The following is a 14,358-nucleotide window of genomic DNA, read 5'->3' as shown; positions in this document are numbered from 1 at the left end:
ATCCCTCCTTCAAATTTACTTACTCTTTGGTTCTTTTCCTGGATATTTGCATTTTTAAAAAATGTTTGGAGGTTTTAGTTTCATTTTTAAAATTTTAATTTAATTCAATCAAAAAACTTTATTGGGGTGTAGTTGTTGTATAGTTTACAATGTTGGTTTTATGTGTACAGCAAAGTGAATCAATTATACATATACCTACATCTTCTCTTTCTTTAGAGTCCTTTCCTATATAGGCCATTATAGAGTATTGAGTAGAGTTCCCTGTACTGTAGAGTAGGTGCCTACTACTTATCTATAATTAATTTTAAAAATTGAAAATATAGTTGATTTACAATGTTGTGTTAGTTTCATATCTGAACCACTTGGCTGTGTATATATATATATATTATTTTTCATATTCTTTTCCATTATGGTTTATTATGGGTTATTGAATATATGGATATTTGCTTCTAAAATATTACTTACTTATTTATTTTTTGGCCATGCTGAGTGGCATGTGACATCTTAGTTCCTTGGCCAGGAATTGAACCTGCACCCCTGCAGTGGAAGCATGGAGTATTAACTGAGGAACCACCAGGGAAGCCCCAACAGAGGACTTCTGAAGACCCTAATCAGTACTTTTTAGTGTGGTTTCAAGTCTCCCCATGATCTGGACCCCCACTTCCACCATCCGATCATATTGTTTTTCATTCAGGTCAGTTTTCTCCCTCCCATCCGCTCACCTTTTCTTAGAGCTTGTCCCTGTCCTGAACTGCCTTTTATTCTATTCCCATTTATCCTCTGTGCTTGATTCCCATTGATCCTGCTTCTTACCCAAGTACTTTCTCTGCCTCAGCGATCTAGCTCATCTTATCTCCTCTGTGAGTGTCCCTTCCTGCCTTCATCTCTCTGGCTCTCACTGATCACTCCTTCAGGGAATTTCACAGTCTGTACTGTCCAAAGTTATGGAAATAATATTTTCTGCCCATTTTATTTGTATTAATCAATTTATGAATAACTATAAGAATGAAATGAATTTAAATAATAAATAATAATAAAACAGAAACAGACTCACAGACTTAGTGAAGGAACTTATGGTTATCAGGGGAGAAGGATGAAGGGAAGGGATAATCAGGGAGTTTGGGATCGGCATGTGCACTCTGCTATATCTAAAATGGATAACCAGCAAAGGCCTGCTGTAGAGCACAGGGAACTCTGCTCAGTGCTGTGTGGCAGCCTGGATGGAAGGGGAGTTTGGTGAGAATGGATACATGTATAGTGTGGTTTCAAGTCTCCTTGTGATCTGGGCCATGTAGGGCTGGGTCCCTTTGCATTCCACCTGAAACTATCACAATATTGTTAATCAGCAACACCCTGATACAAAACAAAAAGTTAAAAAAAAATAATAATAATAAAAACAATTGTCGTTGTCGTTGTTCAGTTACTAAGTCATGTTTGACTCTGTGATCCCATGGACTGCAGCATGCCACGCTTCCCTGTCCTTCACCATCTCCTGGAGTTTGTTCAAATTCATGTCTGTTGAGTCGGTGATGCCATCCAACCATCTCATCCTCTATCGTCCCCTTTTCTGGCCCTCAATCTTTCCCAACGTCATGGTCTTTTCCAATAAAAACAATTTATTAATTTCTTTTATTTGTAATTCATCCCTTTGGTTAAATTTATAGCTGTTTGGGGGTTAGGCTTCACATTTTATGTCCTCATAGCACCTGGGCTTGCAGGGAGCACCTCCTAGGTGATGGATGAAAATGGAAGGATTCTAAAGATAGAATTCCAGGCCGCATGAAGTTACTTTTTAGCAGTGTGCTTTTCCAACCCATGCTTTTAAATGGAAGCCACCTGAGATAAGAATCTTAACAAACTCTGGACAAATTCATTCTGAAGTGGTATCCTATCATCTAGAATCTCCTTAACTTTAAAAAGTCGTGTTTTTTTTTTTTGTTTTTTCCTTTGAGAGAAGACTATTTTAGGGAGAAGTGTCCTCTCCTTTACTCGCTTTGGGCACAATTATGGTCTTTCTGAAGCTGTAAAAGCATTTCTATAAAGTTTACATTGAGGGTAAAGGGATTTTCCAGATGCTGAAATATGACATCTGGGAGGATTCACCCAAAGACATGTGTGAATGGTAAGTTGCTGTTAGACCAGCAGGAGAGGATTTCCCACTGAATTCTTCCAAGATGACCATTTTGGTGACCTTTGGAGGAGAGACAGAGAAGGTCAACCCCTTTGGCTTTAGTCATGGGCATTCCTTACTGTTGTGAGGTTTGAGTTCCTGGCATACTTGTCTTCTAAGGAGATTCCTCCTGACCCCCTGATGGCTTGAGGCAGGTGAATTACTGGGTTAATGACCACAATGCCCTTTGAGCACCTTAGATAAAAGAACTGTCTCAGGTACTAATTATTGTTATTTTAAAATCTAGGGTAATAGAGTTAGCCCATCTTCTCTAGGCCCTAAGCAAAGGAGGCCTCCCTTTGCCTACACACATTCAAATTACTCACATCTCTTTCCTTTTGTCTTTTATGCAGTGACAACATTACACCAAACAGCTCAGGCTTTGATAAATCAAAGTATATTGATTACAAGTCCATTAAAAACGGAGATAAAACTGTCAAGAGGCCAAAGCCTTTTGCCAAACATCTCTTTTTGTTGTTTCCTTCTCCTAGAAACAGAGCTGGAGGGAATGTTAGAGGTGACCTAATCTAACCCTTTCATTAATAATAATAAGGAAGCCACCGTGATAATAGGAGGAATTTAACAGCAGGGAGGCAGAGGCCCAGAGAGATGAAGGGAAGTACCCAAGGGGTGGGATGTTAGGGGAGACAGCCAGCATTGTCTGACTCCTGGTCCCATTCTTGCTGCTGTACCAGGTTCCTTTCCTGATGTTTCATATTGTGAGGACAAGCCCTAAGAAGAATAAGCCCTTAGATGTGGCAAATGGGTCAGGATCAGAAAGAAAGAAAAATGTTGATTAGGAGAGTGCATCATATACCCTTTATCCCAAAACGGCTGTCATTGTTGTTGTTCAGTCGCTTGGTCCTGTCCGACTCTTTGTGACCCCATGAACTGTAACATACCAGCCTTCCCTGTCCTTCACTATCTCCCAGAGTTTGCTAAAACTTACGTCCACTGATGGACATCTAGGTTGCTTCCATGTCCTGGCTATTGTAAACAGTGCTGCGATGAACATTGGGGTACACGCGTCTCTTTCAATTCTGGTTTCCATCAGCAGACGAATGGATAAGGAAGCTGTGGTACATATACACAATGGAATATTACTCAGCCATTAAAAAAAATACATTTGAATCGGTTCTACTGAGATGGATGAAACTGGAGCCCATTATACAGAGTGAAGTAAGCCAGAAAGAAAAACAACAATACAGTATACTAATGCATATATATGGAATTTGAAAGATGGTAACGATAACCCTATATGCGAGACAGAATAAGAGACACAGATGCATGGAACAATTTTATGGACTCTGAGGGAGAAGGTGAGGGTGGGACGTTCTGGGAGAATAGCATTGAAACATGTATATTATCATATGTGAAACAGAACACCATTCCATGTTCGATGCATGTGACAAGGGCTCAGGGCCGGGGCAATGGGATGATCCAGAAGGATGGGATGGGGAGGGAGGTGGGTGGGGGGTCCAGGAAGGGGAACACATGTAAACCCATGGCTGATTCATGTCAGTGTATGGCAAAAACTATTACAATATTGTAAAGTAATTAGCCCCCAACTAAAATAAATAAATTTATAAAAAAAAAAAAAAAAACAACTTACGTCCATTGAGTCGGTGATGCCATCCAACCATCTCATCCTCTGTCATCCCCTTCTCCTCCTGCCTTCAACCTTTCCCAGCATCAGGATCTTTTCCAGTGAGTCGGCTCTTTGCGTCAGGAGGCCAAAATATTGGGGCTTCAGCTATTATGGCAAACATGTGAGGACCAGCTGTGTGAGATGTGTTGATCTGGCCGGGAGGAACATCACTGATTCTTTTGCTCACTGGCCTTTCCAGATCTGGCTTCATGGGATTGCCAACAGTGTAGTTGTTTAGGGCCCAACACACAGAGAGCTCCTGTGCTTAGAGTCTAATGTCCTGCCATCACCATCTTGAAATTCTTAATAATTTAATCTTGAATTTGTGTTTTATTTATTTATTTTTAATGAAAGAGCTATTGGCTTTTTAAAAAATTTTTTTTAAGAAATTTATTTATGGCATTTGAGATTTTAAGTTCCTGATGAGGGATTAAACTGGTGTCTTCTGCAGTGGAAAGGTGGAGTCTTAACCGCTGAACCACCAGGGAAGTCCCTGAATTTGTTTTATGAGTGAAGTCAGATGGGACTTGGAGCCTTGGCTCATACATGATCCTGCCTCTCATCTCTTTTGTGTCTCATCACCTGTCTGTCTCCCTGGGACAGGTTCTTGGCCTCCCTCTCCCTGACGCCCCTTGGGGCCCCAGGGCCCCAGGTTTCCCCATTTCTGCCCCATCCCTAGATTCCCTCCACACTCAACCTTGGCTTACCCTTCTTACATGGGTTGGGGTGATAGGCCCTTGGAAAGGGGGATTGATTTAAGTCCAGGCAGGATACTACATTTTCATTTTGCACTGGGTCATGCAAATTATGCTTTTGAACTGTGGTGTTGGACAAAACTCTTGAGAGTCCCTTGGACACCAAGGAGATCCAACCAGTCAATCCTAAAGGAAGCCAGTCCTGAATATTCATTGCAAGGTCTGATGCTGAAGCTGAAACTCCAGTACCTTGGCCACCTGATGCAAAGAACTGACTCATTGGAAAAGACCCTGATGGTGGGAAAGATTGAAGGCAGGAGGAGAGGGGAATGACAGAGGATGGGATGGTTGGATGGCATCACCGGCTAGATGGACATGAGTTTGAACAGGCTCTGGTAGTTGGTGGTGGACAGGGAAGCCTGATGTACTAGAGTCCATGGGGTTGCAAAGAGTCAGACATGACTGAGCGACTGAACTGACTGATATAAATTATGTAACTAGCCCTGGTCATCTCCTTCAATTTTCTGGCATATGATGGCTAACTTGATCAATTTCCTTTCAGGATGTTAATATTGTAGAGTTTAATTGTATATTATAATATGAAGTTATTAATAGTTGTGAAGAACTGCAGTGTTTTATTTGGGTCAGGAAACTGTGAAAACTCAACCAAGTCTTATTTAATTAATAGAGTATTTGCAGGAGGGAAGTTATCTGACATTTTTCTCCAGTTTTTGCCTATTATAACATTTTAATTGAACTAATATGTTGTTGTTGAGTCGCTAAGTCATGTCCAACTCTTTGTGACCCCATGGACTGTAGCTTGCCAGGCTCCTCTGTTCATGGAATTTCCCAGGCAATAACACTATAGTGGGTTGCCGTTTTCTTCTCCAGGTGATCTTCCTGACCCAGGAATCGAATCTGGGTCTCCTGCATTGGCAGGTGGATTCTTTACCACCAAGCCATCAGGGAAGCCCTAACTAATATACATTGCTATTATATTGGGTTGTTTTATCATTATTAGAAGAAAGCAGACGATGGGAAAAATATAGAGGTAGGTTAAAGTTCAACTTCTGGATCTGGAAGAGTAAACATGACAATACTGAGAAAAATGTTGATTAATAAAAATTTTTATTTTATTTGAGCAATATTCTGAAAAGGAAGAAGTAGATGCAAGATCTTGTAATGAAGATTATTTAAATGTGATTTAAAAACATGCAAAACAACAGAAGTGAGACTCAACATATAATTTATAATGAAATTTTTTATAAAAGAAAACTTAAAATCTTCAAAATTAAAAAATATCCAGGGAAACAACATGGTATCCTGTCAGTAAATCCCATACATATTTCCAAAGGTAAAATACATGAATTTATCAATGATTTCTAAGTTGTCATCCACTATTAATGAAAGAAGCTTCTAATCATCTATTTAGCAATATACTGTGTGTGTATGTGTGTGTGTGTGTGTGTGTGTGTGTGTGTGTGTGTGTTCAGTGGCTAATTTGAGTCCTACTCTTTGCAGACTCCATGCACCGTAGCCCCCCAGGCTCTTCGGTCCATGGGGTTCTCCAGGCAAGAATATTGGAATGGATTGCCATTTCCTTCTCCAGGGGGTCTGTCCGACCCAGAAATCAAACCTGTGTCTACTGCATCGGCAGGTGGATTCTTTACCAATGAACCCTCAGGGGAGCCTAACAATACATTAGGTGGCAAAAAAAACACAACAAACAACGGGGCACACAGCTGCTAAAAATTCATTCTTTCAGGATATATGTTATTGTGTTAGTCACTCAGTTGTGCCCAACTCTGTGACCCCATGGGATCACACCAGGCTCCTCTCTCCATGGGATTTTTCCAGGCAAGGGTATTGGAGTGGGTTGCCATTTCCTTCTCCAGGAGATCTTCCCGACCTAGGGATCGAACTCGGGTCTCCTGCACTACAGGCAGATTCTTTACCAACTGAGCTACCAGGGAAGCCCCATGGAATAGTACATATGATTTTTGAGGATAAAATGGTAAATCAGCTAACAGTGAAAAATTATACCTCTTAGTATCCTATAATAGTTCATCAAATCTATATTACTACAGAACATAGGGAAGCAATGTTTTAATGAAATTACAGTGTGATGTAGAGTCTGTGATTCAGCTTGATAAAAGCACTTTTGATGAGATTAGAAATGAGTGAAAAAAACAATTTTTATAGAGGATTTCTTGTGCTATTTAATTTCACTCACACTGGATTAGGTATGATCTCTGAGTTGGAAAAATATATTATTAATTCAACTGTTTAAACTAGAAAAGCTGTAAAGGAGTTATAAACTTAGACAACAAATGTGACCAAAAATATGGCAGAGTTATCAAAAATGGTTAAAAATGACTAACAACCCTGGTTTATTCATCATGAAGCTTTGTAACCTAAAGATATTTTACTTGAACCTCCTGAATTTCTTGAAATCAAATGAACTGACAGTGAGCAAAACTTTTAGACATATTTTGTTCACATGTTGGAACTGACTATATCCACTTACTGCGCACGGTGGAACTCCTGGTTGCCAGAAGGTACAATACTAAGCTGAGCATAATACATAAACTCAGAAATAAGATGTCGATTTCTTGAGTTGAAAAACTATCTCATTTGGCCAATATTTGACATGATATTTGGATAATAAAAGCACGCTTTTAACTGCTTTTTTGAACATTCTTGAATACAATTTTGGAAGAAAACCATGGTATATTTTAACATGTCAAACACATTTGAAGATTCCAAGAAATGTGGCAGTTTTAAAAGAGGGCTGTAATTCATCAAGAGATGGGGTCGAATTCCCCTCCACTTGAAGCTCTGTCTGGCCTTAGTGATTCTCTTGTAACCAATAAAATGGGGTGGAGGTGATGATACGCGATTTCTGCCAAGGCAAAATGTGCCTTCCAGCTTCAGTTTTGGTCCCTTGAAATACTCTGGATTCTTGCCCCTGAGACACAGCTTCCTTGTTCTGAGAAGCCCAAGCCACACAAGAGACTACATGTAGATTCTCTGGTCAAGATCACCAGCTGACCCTAGCCTCCCGGCAATCGTAGCCAAAGGACCAGACCTGGAAATGGAAGTCAGCTGGGAAATGGATCCTCTTGTTTCAGCAATTCAATCAAATCTTCGCTGAACAGAATTTATGTGTTTGTCAAATGCAAGACATACTTGCTTTGCTATGAGTTTTCTACAAGTTCAAGTTTATTTCTAGAGAGTTCTATTATAGCCTAGTTGAAGCCAAAGGCATGCATCCCTGTAGGATCAGGTAATCTCGGAGGCACCAGCATTCCATCGGAAAGCATGTTCATTCCAAAGTCTTTAAATTTTCTTTATAAACGGAGTCATTCTAGCTGATGCATATTTTCAATGTGATTGCAATACATAGAATGGAATGTTATAAAGTCAGTTTGAATGAAATAAAGTTAGAGATATGCATTTTTACATCTTGCTTTTTTCTCAAGGTCACAATCATTACTTTTTAGAGGAAAACAGGAAGCTTGAAAGAAAAACGTGAATAAAAGATACTTGCTTTTCAAAACTGTGAATCAACGATTGAACAAGGAAGAGAATAAATGACTTCATTTAATTCTTATATTGACATTATGTTTATCATGTAGATTAAGATTAAAGAAAAATTTCCAGTGCTAAATATTAAAGATTAGTATATTACCAATCACAACAACCTATTTGGGTGAATTTTTAGGGTTTTCAATTTTGGTTGGATTTAAAAAGGGAAAGAACCAGGTCCAATAGTGTACCAGATGTACATGTTATTGCGTCCTCAGGCAGTCTACTGGAATGAATTTTACACACAGGTAAGCACATCTGTTCACTCGATAACAATCATGTCTAAATTTTTGCTTGTGTTATTTATTTAGAATTTTTATATTCTATATGAATAGCAATAAAATACTATGCAATGTTGTCTCTGCCATGCTTTTTTAAGTAGACTTAAATTTAAAAATTTATTTATTTATTTTGGCTAGGCTGTGTGGCTTGTGGGATTGAACCTGTGCCCTAGGCAGGCAGTGAAGGCATGGGGTCCTAACCACTGGGCAGTCAGGGAATTCCCAATAGACTTTTTTTTCAGAAGCAGTTTTAGTTTTACAGAAAAATTGAGTGTAACATACAGATTTCCCATTCTCCCCCTTTCTTGCTCCCTACCCTTGTTTCCCGTAGTATTAACATCTTGAATTAGTGTGGTACGTTTGTTACTATTGATGAACTAATATTGATATATTATTATTTTCTAAGGGCTTCCCTGGTGGCTCAGATGGTAAAGAATCTGCCTGTAATGCAGGAGACCCGAGTTTGATTCCTGGGTTGGGAATATCCCATGGAAAAGGAAATGGCAACTCACTCCAGTATTCTTGCCTGGAGAATTCCATGGACAAAAGAGTGGACTCTTTACCTTCTGAGCCACCAGGGGAGTCTCCTCTGTCCATGGAATTATTTTCTGAAGTCTATTGTTTATGATATTCACACTTGTTCTTTCTGTTGTAAATTTTATGGATTTTGACAAATGTATAATAACATATATCCATCATTACAGGGTCATATAGTATTTATTGTTCCACTACTCTAAAAATCACCTATACTCCATCTATTCACCCCTCCTTCTCTCCACTGCTGTTCTTATACTTTACCATTGGTGGTAATGGAAAGTATTGCTTCATAAAACATGTATTACACATGTGTGAGTGCTTGTACTGGGTTGAAAGGTAAAATGTACTTCTGATTGTGGATTGGGGTAAGAAAAAAGCTTGAAAAATACTAGCCTCGTTAAATGAGTTCTTGCTTGCACTCTGACTTGAGTCTGGCTGTTTGCTATGAACTAGCTCTCTGGTCTTGGGTAAATGTCTTGATCTCAGGATGATTTCTGGTTTTTTGACTTGAGTGAGTTTGTGAACAGTGGTGCTGTTCAGAGAGTCCAGGAAGATTTGGGGGGATTAAAGAATCTGAACCAAAAGTTCCATTCTGGTTGTGTCATCTGAGAAATCTGAATTACTTACGTGAAAACGTCAAGCAAATCGTTGGATCCATACATCTGGAGCTTATAGATTTATTTCTGTCTTTTTGTACTTTTAAAAAATGTTTAACTTCCTGTTGGCATTGTAGACATATACCAAGCTGGATGGCAAACAGGTGGACTGGGTACCCATCTCCATTCCTCTTTTTCCAGCTTGCTTTCAGCTGCTGCATGAATTGGGAAACACATTCATTCATTTATTCATCCCACATTCATACACTGAGCTTTTGCTGGGAGCTGAGGGTACAGAAATGAATGGTATTACTCTGCTCAGTATTCTGTAATAACCTAAATGGGAAAAAGAATTTGAAAAGGAATAGATACATGTGTTTATGTATAACCAAATCACTTTGCTGCACACCTGAAACTAACACAAATAGTAAATCAATTATGTTGTTGTTGTTTAGTCGCTAGGTTGTGCCTGACTCTTTTGCAACCCCATGGACTGTAGCCCGCCAGGCTTTTCTGTCCACGGGATTTCCTAGTCAACAATACTGGAGTGAGTTGCCATTTTCTTCTCCAGGGAATCTTCCCTACCCGCTTCGAAGGATCAGGATACAATAGGTAGAACCCACGTCTCCTGCACTGACAGGCAGATTCTTTACCACTGAGCCCCAGGGAAGCCCTACAAAAGGATAAATATAACTCACACTGACATCTGTTATATAGGAAATCCTAACAGTTATCATCAAAAGGAAAAAATATTTTTCTATTTGTTTAATGTTGTTTCTTTCTTTCTTCCTTCCTGTCTTTGTTTTTTTTTTTTTTGTCACACCATGTGACTTTTGGGACATTCCCCAACCAGGGACTGAACGAACCCAGGCCCTGGCAGTGAAAGCCCAGAGTCCTAACCACTAGGCAACCAGGGAACTCCCATTTAAAGTTGTTTCTATATGAGATGATGGATGTTCACTAAACTTATTGTGGTAATGATTTAATGACATATGGAAGTCAAATCATTATACTGTACACCTTCAAGTTATACAGTGCTGTATGTCAAATATATCTCATTAAAACTGGAAGAAAAAGTCCCTATGTTGTAGACATTATTTAAGGAGGGATGGTTGTCCTCTGTTAGTATTGGGGTAACAAGAACTTCTTTTATCTGACTTTTAATCAAGAGAGAGGATAGACAGGGCTGCTGATTTGACAGGTGTTAAATAGGTTGCTGCTGGTTCTCTGTGCTGTTTCTAGAGTTATAAGCTCATGGAATTTGTTCATCTACACTCCAGGCAGCGGCTTATGCCCTAGAGACACAGGGATCATAGCACTGCCACACTGACTGAGCCTCAGAATAAATCATACAGGGAGGAGGGAGCATCCACCTCACACACTCACTTGTAGAGTCACATTCTGCCTCATTACCTTTCTTGCCAGACAAGGGAAACAGACGCTGAACTGAGAGTTCAGTGTCTTCGGTCTTGGAGTTAAACTGCCTAAGTTCAAATTCTGGCTCTGTTGGGTATCATCTGTGTAGCCTAGAGAATGTTAATGAACCTCTCTGGGCTGCCCCAGTTTATCTGTAAATGGGGTATTGCCTGTGACTCCCTCATAGGATTGTGGGGTCTAATAAAAAGGAAATTTATGTAACAAGTTTGCGTAGTGCCTGGAACGTGGTGCTGCTACTGCTGCTAAGTCGCTTCAGTCGTGTCCGACTCTGCGCGACCCCATAGAAGGCAGCCCACCGGGCTCCCCCGTCCCCAGGATTCTCCAGGCAAGAATACTGGAGTGGGTTGCCATTTCCTTCTCCAATGCATGAAAGTGAAAAGTAAAAGTGAAGTCGCTCAGTTGTGTCCGACTCCTAGTGATCCCATGGACTGCAGCCTACCAGGCTCCTCCGTCCATGGGATTCTCCAGGCAAGAGTACTGGAGTGGGTTGCCATTGCCTTCTCCGTGGAACGTGGTGAATGCTTAAGAAATGTTAGCGATCAATAACTCTTATTTTTAAAAATTCAGCTGATCTACATTAATAAGACCGAGCATCTATTGCACACATACCCTTGTAGACTTAAAAAGTATTCACAACCTAAACGTTGAGTTATGTTTTATTCGGCAGGAATTTTTAGGACTTCAAACCCAGGAGGCAGTATCTCAAGTAACTCTGAGAGAACTGCTCTGAGGAGGCAGAGAAGCCAGGGTACACAAAAGTTTTGCAACAAAGGGCTGGTAGTCTGAACAAACGGAGAAGGCAATGGTACCCCACTCCAGTATTCTTGCCTGTAAAATCCCATGGACAGAGGAGCCTGGTAGGCTGTAATCCATGGGGTCGCTAAGAGTCAGATATGACTGAGCGACTTCACTTTCACTTTTATGCATTGGAGAAGGAACTGGCAACCCACTCCAGTGTTCTTGCCTGGAGAATCCCAGGGACAGGGGAGCCTGGTGGGGTAGGACATGACTGAAGCGACTTAGCACCAGCAGCAGCAGCAGCAGCAGTATGAACAAAGGGCAGGCAGTCAAGAGATTATTGTGAATTAAAAGGAAAATAAGTTAAGGAATTTAGCACTGTTCTTTGTATGGGAAGATACAAGAGTCTGGGCTCACTAAAATCATTCACATGATATGCACCTCAGCTATCTGGGGCCAGTATCCTGTGTTTTCCCGTCCTGAGGGTCCTTAGGGCTCACCGTAGGGGGAGGCTGCAGTCTGATGGCTACTAGAAGGCAGGTATTCTTTTCCTTCCTGAGTTCCCCCAGGGCTCACTGGCTGATGATCTTGACTGCTGCCTTTGTTTACTGATTGACAGGCAGTATGCCCTTTCTTGCCCTTACTCTACGGGGTGAGTGGGGACTATAAATCCTATTGACAGAGGAGCCTGGCAGGCTACAGTCCATGCGATTGCAGTCAGACATGACTGAAGCAACTGATAATTAATTCATTGCCAAGAAAAGGTGATTCAGATTTTACTCCATGTTTGATTATGAGATGACTCTCTGCAGCCCACACCTTCAGTCTACCCTGGCCATTTTCCACCTTACACAGATTGGTTTCTGATTCTGCATGTGTAGATATTGCTTCAGTCTATCTTCTTATTTCTAGAGAATTATGGTTGCTATAGAAACTAAATACTTTAAAGGAAAACCTAGAGCTTGTCAAGGATATAAATTCGAAGGCAAAACCTATGGCATTCAACCAAATAAATACCCATCTGTGTGGCATGCGATGAAGCTTTAATTATAGTGTGCAAGATCAAAGTAACATTAGTCAAGTGGAGAAGCCAAATGTAAATGAAGGAGGTCTTAAAAAGGTGATGACCCTGAGCTCAGCCAAGCATTGCACAGTATAGACAATCACCCGATGGCCCCTAAGCATTATGTAAGCAGGAGAGTGTGGAATTATGTTGTGGTATATACAGGAAAAAGTTTATTGGGTGTGATCACAAAACATACAAGGATAATTTTTTTTCTTGAGGGATGTTTTATTTTTTTAATCAATATTTTTTTTTGAAGTATAGTTGATTTACAGAAATGTTAATTTCTGCTGTACAGCAAAGTTATTCATTTATACATATATATGTGTGTGTTAGTCGCTCAGTTGTGTCTGACTCTTTGCAACCCCATGGACCACAGCTCACCAGGCTCCTCCGTCCATGGAGTTTTCCAGGCAAGAACACTGGAGTGGGTTGCCATTTCCTTCTCCAACATATATATGTATATATATGTAAACATATACTTTAAAAAATTATTCATTTCCATTATGGTTTATCGTAGGATATTGAATAGAGTTCTCTGTGTTATACCTTACGACCTTGTTGTTTACCCACTCTATAGCTTATATCTGTTAACCTCAAACTTCCCACTCCATGCCTCCCTCAACCTTCTCCTTGGCAACTACCAGTCTGTTCTGTTAGCGATTGCTTGTTTCATAGATAGGCTCATTTGTGTCATATTTTATATGCCATATGTAAGTGATACCATATGGGATTTGTCTCTTTTTGATTTACTTCACTCAGTGTGATAATCTCTAGTTACATCCATGTTGGTGCAAATGGCATTATCTCATTTTTTATGGCTGAGTAATATTCCATTGTATATATATACACATCACATCCTTTTTTAAATACAAGTTTTGGAGTTTTAAAAAAATTAATTTTATTTATTTTTGGCTGTGCTGGTTCTTCATTGTTGTACAGGCTTTTTTTCTAGTTGTGGTGAGCTACTCTCCAGTTCTGGTCCTTGGGCTTCTCATTGCAGTGGCTTCTCTTGCTGTGGAGCACATGCTCTAGGATGTGAGGGCTTCAGTAGTTGCAGCACATAGGCTCAATAGTTCTGTCTTCTGGGCTTCAGAGCACTGGCTCAATAGTTGTGGCTCACGGGCTTAGTGGCTCTGCAGCATGTGGGATCTTCCTGGACTGGGGATCAAACCCGTGTCTCCTGCACTGGCAGGCAGATTCTTTACCACTGAGCCACTAAGGAAGCCTTACCACATCTTGTTTATCCATTCATCTGTTGATGGACATTTAGGTTGTTTCTGTGTTTTAGCTTTTGTAAACAGTGCTGCTATGAACATAGGGGTTTTTTAATTTAGTTTTGTCTGGATATATGCCAAGGAGAGGGATTGCTGGATCATATAATTCCATTTTTAGCTTTCCGAGCAACCTCCTTACTGTTCTCCATGGTGGGTGCACAAACTTACATTCCTACCAACAGTATAGGAGGGTTCCCTTTTCTCCACACCCTCTCCCGCCTTTGTTATTTACAGACTTTTTAATGATGGCCATTCTGACCTGTGTGAGGTGGTACCTCATTGTAGTTTTGACTTGCATTTCTCTAATAATTAGTGATGTTGGACATCT

The sequence above is a fragment of the Giraffa tippelskirchi genome, chromosome 4, assembly GCF_054371585.1.
Source record: "Giraffa tippelskirchi isolate mGirTip1 chromosome 4, T2T-mGirTip1v1.2.pri, whole genome shotgun sequence".
NCBI lineage: Eukaryota > Metazoa > Chordata > Mammalia > Artiodactyla > Giraffidae > Giraffa > Giraffa tippelskirchi.
The sequence above is the reverse complement of the archived record's forward strand: the minus strand, read 5'-3'. Positions refer to the sequence as shown.